The following is a 7273-nucleotide window of genomic DNA, read 5'->3' as shown; positions in this document are numbered from 1 at the left end:
CATATCCCTTGAGATGACCAGCTATTCTGAAAAAACAGAGAATAAATTATAGGCTGATAGTAAAGGTACATACCAAAGGCCAGTGAGCCAGCGCTGCTCTGTCATGTCCTTGCCCAGAGCTGGGTGCAAAGTGTCTAATTTTCTCATTTCTTTCTACAGGTTAGAAGATCTGCAGTTATCAGTCAGAGCTCCTCGACTGAGAGCAAAAACTGGAGAATGTGGGCATCGATCCCACTACCTCTCACATGCTATGCGAGCGCTCTACCACTTGAGCTAATCCCCCACACTCCACTTTCCTTTTTCTCCGAGTTTTTCAGAGTCCCATCCCCATCATTCACTTGAAACCCTGACTCTGCTAAGGGCAAGTCTTCTCAAAGATGCCCTGAGGCAAGAGCACGGTTGGTACCCATTCCTCTTCTAAGGAAAAGGAGGCGGGGAGTACCCATGGGAAAAGCTTGGCGTCCCAAAATTTCACTTTTCAGATTTTCCGAGATAGAAGGGAAAACTTCCCAGTTGGGAGGAGTCACCCAGAACGGCCGGCTAACTCAACAGGTCTATCTCAGGATGTTTATCTGTTTCTTAAAAACGAAATGAAAACGACAAACCAACAGGAGTGGGATGACCACTGGTTCCCTTTAAGGGAGGCGGAGGGCTGATTTTCCCCGCATGATGGAAGGCAAAAAAAGCATCAGTTGTTTCCGCTCGGTTTCGAACCGAGGACCTCTCGCGTGTTAGGCGAGTGTGATGACCACTACACTACGGAAACTCACATTTCATGCCGTCTTAAGATATTTCTCTGGTGTTACTGAGGCAGGTCATGAGGATTTACATATCTACACAGTAGGATAGAACAATAAAAAAAACAAGATATTACAGACAAGAGCCATCGGAAATAAGACGCGAGAGCATATCATAGTGAAGGAAAAAATACGGACATTTAGGGGTGAAGATGGAGGGAACAGCGTGCACAGGGTGGAAGGAACAGGCTTGGAGGAATTCCTGTGTTCAGAAATATACCTGTTCAATTGGAGTGCTTGTGTGTGTGTGTGTGTGTGTGTGTGTGTGTGTGTGTGTAAAATAGACATGGAGGGAAAGTGATTGAAAAGCCTGTACACATGAAGATACACTGGGGAGAAAACTGTGGAGGGTTAAAAACCTTTGAAAAATATCCAGGCACAAGGCTTACATAATCAAGGTAACATTTTATGAAGGGTGGGGGAAACCAGAATTGAAGAGAACGAAAAAGAAGTTATAAAATATTAAGGGATTGAGGTTTATTCTTTCAGCTCCTGGGATTAGCAGTAGCATGAGTCTTTCTGCATCTCCAGCCCAGTACACTGTCTGGTACAGAATACATTTTCCATAAACATAGAACGGATAAAGGCATAGATGCATGGGTTAGCTGCAATGCTAAATCAAACAAGTTGCATAAATTAATAAAATTTTAGTACAATTTCTAGCACATGGTTCTGAAAGAGGATTTATTTCATTCCTTTTTAATCTTTCTTCACCTGTATCCCAAGTTCCCACTCCCTAAGAGAAAATCACGGAGAAATAGTTGGGATCCTACAAACTATAATCATATATGTCATCATTTTGTCATTGGTCCCACAAAAAATAAACTGTTTTCAAGACACTTGATTACCCTGAAAAGTCTGCTACACTGTCTACATTGTCATCATTCTGAACATGACTACCGTCTCCTCTTCTTCCCTGCAGCCTCTAAGCTGCGCAATGTCAAAGATTTGTGGTCTACCTGTATAAGAATTCTCAGAAGCCTCCAAATCCTCAAGCTCTCTTCATCCTGACACCTAGAAGAAGAGACGAGGGAACATTTTTGGGCTTCACTGTTGAAGAGAGAAAGAAAGTGGAAATTAAGAACCTGTGTAGAAGAAAATGTTTGGAGGAAATACATGCAAAAGGAAATAGGCTTTAAATTCGGTTCTAGTTTTCACCCAACTTCAAGCTGTTATCAGTTGTGACTGTTTTATAACAGGAGTCTTAAACATCTGTGGTCCCTTACACCTTTATTTGTTATTCACTAATTAGAAGGTAGAAAATTCTGTCTGGGAAAAATTAAAATTATGCATTATAAATAAACTGCCATTCATCAATAAAATTCAAAACATCAAATAAGTCATAAAGAAAGAGCAAAATGAATTGAAAGATGCAGGGATTAACATTTTGGAAGTTAATAAAATGATTTATTAAATTATTAACTTGTATTTGATCTGCCTATTAACTCCATTTACCTATTACTTCCATTTCAAGACAGATGCCATATTTATGCCTTAACTCCAGGCACTGAGGACACAGTGATTTGAGCCTAAAGATCCTTATATTCTAGAGGAGAGACAAGAAATTTAAAAAGAAAAATTTCATAAGACACTTTCTAAAACTTCATAAGACACTTTCTAAAGCACTTCATAAGACACTTTCTAAAGCACTTCATAAGACACTTTGTGAGGAAGGTGGCATAAGTTGATATAATAGATTGAAATCACAATAAGAGTCATTAGCTATGGGGGGTGCTGTCAGTAGTAAAGTGACATGTGATTCAGGGACTGAGTACCTAGAAGTAGATACCTTATTACTAAGTCTGATTCAAAATGAGAAGATGTATTAGTCAGGAGCTGAGAGGTGAAGAAAGGTCCTCTGTGGGCAACTGGGAAACTAGCCCAGACAGAGCCTGGTTACCAAATACCTACAACAGAGTCAAAATGTAAGACATTTTCTATCTTATTGCAAGACTGTGTGCCACTGACTTAAGCAAATGTTGGGTTTGCTGAAGGCCCACCTATTCACAGAAGTTCTCGAAGAACTTCACCCAAAGGATTCTTTGTGTCTGAAGAAGCTTAAGCTCAAGTTGAGGGAAAGGGAAGTCTCTCAGTGAAAAGCAAAGTGCAAGGGCTGTTCACAGCTCAGCATGGCAGAATCATGATCCTCTCTTTTCTCAGTTTTTTTGGACCTCATCAGGATCTGATCACTAATGCTGATTAATATATTTCCTGCATTACCTCCTGGGATCCGCCCCCCCCCCCATTTTAAACCATACTTAAGCTGCCTGTGCAAAGAGGAAAAATTCTATCTGGGGTTGTTTTTGTGGAAATTAAATACAACCTGATTGTTTCATTTTTTTTTGGAGATGTTTCTGAAGGTGTTGATTTGGACTGTGATGGTTGGGTTGGGACAGATGGGTAAGAAACCTTCTTAAGGAAGAGCTACCCAAAGATCCTACTCCTATTCTTCTTTCATGAGTTTTCTCAAGAATTCCTCTGGTTTCACAATTTTTTTTTTTCTTGTTGTTGCTGTTTTTGTTGTTTGACCGTCTGGGTCTTTCTGATTCTCTCGCAGACCCAGGCTACTCAGACTTCAGAAGGACAAATTCTGCCGTATGCCTTGTCTCTCTAGGTGCCCCTCAACAGCCTTCCTTCTTTCCTCAGGCCAACTGCCCCATAAAATTCAAGTACAAAATAGTGTAAAGACCTTGTTTTCACCAGAATCTCTCTGTTCGGAAACAGAGGTGAGAGGTCCACCCTCCGCTAGCCAAAAACCATGAATGTTGAGATGGAAAGGCCAGCACTGTCCAGTACAGACCATGTTCACTCCCTCACAGCTTTTTTCAGGTTTTCCTTCCTTGTCTATAAACCAATGACACGGAGGATTCATTCCCTGAAGACTGAAACTGAGCTGAATTAGAAAAACTTCGGGCACAAGGATTTCAGCAAGCGTGAAAGGAGAGACAAAAATGCATCTTCAACACAATATCTTTCCTGACTCTTCCGCTGAAAGCTGAACGTGCCACCTCCATAATCCCGAGCCCCTTTACTGCCTAATGATTGCACCCCAGCACACATTTCCTCATGTGCTTATGATGCATTTTTTCTTACTTACTTCTTGTTCAGTTTTTCCCACTCCTCCCGACTGGGGTGTAGCTCCACGAGGAAGGGACTATAAGGAGATATTTGTTGTTGTTGCTTGGTAAAAGATGAAAACACCTGCCCTCTCTGAGGCTCGAACTCAGGACCTTCAGATTATGAGACTGACGCGCTGCCTACTGCGCTAAGAGGGCAGACATCTCTTGTTTTTTCCTTTGAAAATAAAATATGAAATTTTATTTTCCAGGTATGTCCATCAGTTTCCAGCATTTGAAGAATGTAATCAATGTTACTTGTAAATCGTTCCATTTAAACCAAAGCTGCACCCGAAGTGTTCCACATCCAGGAATTGTGGAGTCCACACCTTTCCAGTATACACCCAGCAATTGGACACTCTGGCTTGCTGTACCCAAGAATTGTACAGGTCTTTTGCAGCTCTTTTTCCCTCTTGGGTTCCAGTGATCTGCCTCTTCCCACCTTCAGAGATCTCAGTCACTCTTATACTTTCCTTGGTACCTTATGTTCAAAAGAAACTTTTGAACAGTGCCCAGTTAATATTAGTTCACTGACTGAGTGAATGAATACTCCTCACATTTGTCTACAGTCCATATTTCTCTGTCTCACTCTAAATCTCCACTTGCATATACATGACTGGAGACATTATCCTTACAAAAAACACAAACTGAACTTAATAAAAAACCTCCTTGTTGGGCTTCCCTGGTGGCGCAGTGGTTGAGAATCCGCCTGCCGATGCAGGGGACACGGAATCGTGCCCCGGTCCGGGAGGATCCCACATGCCACAAAAAAATCTCCTCGTTTGTTTCAGCCTTACAATTATACTAAGAAATGTATGGAGATGATTTCATATATTCAAATTGAATTTTGGTAACAAAAGTATGTATCATGATTTGCATTTCTCAGATATAATGGAGGCTCAGAAAAGTTAAGTAATGTTTCAAAGGTCCCAGAGCTGCTAAGCAGCAAAGTATGAATTGAGAAACAGACTTTTAGATTCCAAATTGGGATCTTTTTTCCAGCTCTAGCTCGTGATCTCACTGTCTGTTCTTCTCCACAATAGCTCATTCATCCACACTCTATCTAATTCCCAACCTCCTCTGTGCTGGCCTTTTGGGCTTAGACTTGCAAGTCAATTTTGGCTCATCCTCCTCCTTCAAAGTCCACATCCACTGCCCTGCCAAATACTGAACATTATTCTTGTGACGCCCTCTTGAATCTATCCCTTCCTTTCCATTCAGTCAGTACATATTCATTGGGGAGCTGCTCTGTGCTGGGCAGTAGGCTCAGGTGATTCAGAACGAATCTGACCACACAGATCTCTGGAGCCAGAAGGATAAATATGGACGAGGAATGATCCTCTTCCAGTTTCACTACTTTCAGTCTCGCTGGCATTTGCAGCTAAATAATGCTTTTGAAAATATTTGTTTTCATAATGTCCCTCTGCTTCACTCTGACCATTTTTGATTTCTTAAGTTTTGATATGATCTTGCTTTTCTTTCAACTCTTTGGTAGAACCTCATTGTGATTTTCCTTTATAAGGTCAATTCCACCCATTGGTGCATGGTGTTACATTTTCAATGTGTTTTTTGATTTTTTTAATCTACTTGATTTATCATTAATGAGACATGTACATACCAAAGGCCAGTAGAGCCAGCATTGCCCCGTTTTGTCCTTGCCCAGAGAAGGGTCCAAAGTGTATCGTTTTTTCATTTCTTTCTGTACTTTGGAAGATTTGCGGTTATCAACAACAGCTCCTCAGTTGAACCGATAAAAGGCTGGAGAATGTGGGCATCGATCCCACTACCTCTCGCATGCTAAGCGAGCGCTCTACCACTTGAGCTAATTCCCCACCTCCAATCTTCTTCCTTTCCTCCCGTTTTTCAGGGGACCATCTCCATCCACGTCATTCCTTCTTTTGGGGCCGGCCAGAATGTTAGGAAAAGTCAAGGCCATTAGGCTGGAGTAAGGGCACATCCTCTCAAAGATACTCTGAGGCAAGCGCGCGGTTGGTACCTATTCCTCTGGTAAGGAAGGGAGAAAGTCGCCTTGGGAAAAGTCTGGCCGCAAAAGTACAGGTTTCAGATTTTCCGGGACGGAAGAGATCACGTCCCAGTTGAGAGGACTCACGCAGAACACCAGGCTAATGCGGGAGGAGTATCTCAGGTTGATTACCTGTCTCTTAAGCACGAAACTAAAGCAGCAAAGGAACATAAGTGGGAGGATCACTGGTTCCTTTTAGGGGAGGCGGTGGGCTGAATTTTCCCGATGGTGGAAAGCAAAAGGCAGCACTTGTTTCCGCTCGCTTTCGAGCCAAGGACCTCTCGCGTGTCAGGCGACCGTGATAACCACTACACCACGGAAACCTCCACCTAGCATTGTTTCTGAGATAGTTATTGGATTCTTGCTGAGTTGGGTCTTGAGAAGTTACATATTTACACTATATGCAAGAACAAAAATACATACTGTTACATACAAGAGCCATAGGAATTTAGAGGCGAGGCGTATCAGAGCGAAGGAAAAATATATGGACATTGAAGTGTACAGATGAAGAGTGAACACAGGATGGAAGGAACAGGCATGGAGGTAGGGATCCTGTGTTCAGAAATATACCGGTTCGGTTGGAGGGGGTGTACGTGCGTGTGCGTGTGTGTAAAATAGACATGGAGGGAAACAGTGATTGAAAAGTCTGGACACATGAAGATACATTGGAGAAAACATTGTGGAGGCTTAAGAACCCTTGAAAAAATTCCACGCAGATGGCTTACATGATCAAGGTAACATTTTATGAAAGGTTTTTAATTTTGAATGCCAAATAGGTAGGAAATAGGGAAACCAGAATTGAAGAGAATGACAAAGGAGTTATAAGATATTAAGGGATTGAGTGAGGTTTATTTTTTTAGCTCCTGAGATTAGCAATAGCATGAGTCTTTCTGCATCTCCAGCCCAGTACACTGTCTGGCACAGAATACATTCTCCATAAACATTATAGAATGGATGAAGGCATAGATGAATGAGAAGAAAGAGAAAGACTCTGGAGAGCGTGTGCAGGAAAGATCTACAGTATTTGACAATGTCTCAAGACACTGCATGTAGAGATTTGAGGGAGAAGAAGGAGTCAAGGACAATTAGAAGTCTTGAACCTGGGTGTCAGACACAGAAGTGATTTTGAATTAATGTCTGATGAATGGAAAAATGAATCCACTCATTTAAAAATATTTGTTCTATGAATGTATGAAGGAAGAAAGGAAGTGGTATGGAGAAAAACTGCTTATGAGACTATACCTTAAATTAAAAGAGAACCTCACATATTTTCATACAGAAAAAAAACAACTTTTCATGTCTGGTTTTGCTCCTTGGGGCTATTAGACCTGAGAAAA

At 41.6% G+C, this 7273-nt stretch overlaps 3 non-coding genes across 3 annotated transcripts; all 3 read right to left on the bottom strand.

The window, feature by feature from the left end:
• Window positions 1–693: 693 nt before the first annotated feature.
• On the bottom strand, window positions 694–766 carry TRNAV-AAC (transfer RNA valine (anticodon AAC)). Its single transcript has one exon. It is a non-coding gene; the product is annotated as a tRNA-Val (tRNA).
• A 3233-nt stretch (window positions 767–3999) lies between these two features.
• Window positions 4000–4072, bottom strand: TRNAM-CAU (transfer RNA methionine (anticodon CAU)). Its single transcript has one exon. It is a non-coding gene; the product is annotated as a tRNA-Met (tRNA).
• A 1600-nt stretch (window positions 4073–5672) lies between these two features.
• Window positions 5673–5745, bottom strand: TRNAA-AGC (transfer RNA alanine (anticodon AGC)). Its single transcript has one exon. It is a non-coding gene; the product is annotated as a tRNA-Ala (tRNA).
• Window positions 5746–7273: the final 1528 nt, after the last annotated feature.

Source organism: Orcinus orca, chromosome 10 (genome assembly GCF_937001465.1).
Source record: "Orcinus orca chromosome 10, mOrcOrc1.1, whole genome shotgun sequence".
NCBI classification, from domain to species: Eukaryota; Metazoa; Chordata; class Mammalia; order Artiodactyla; family Delphinidae; genus Orcinus; species Orcinus orca.
This window is presented reverse-complemented; position numbering and strand designations above follow the sequence as displayed.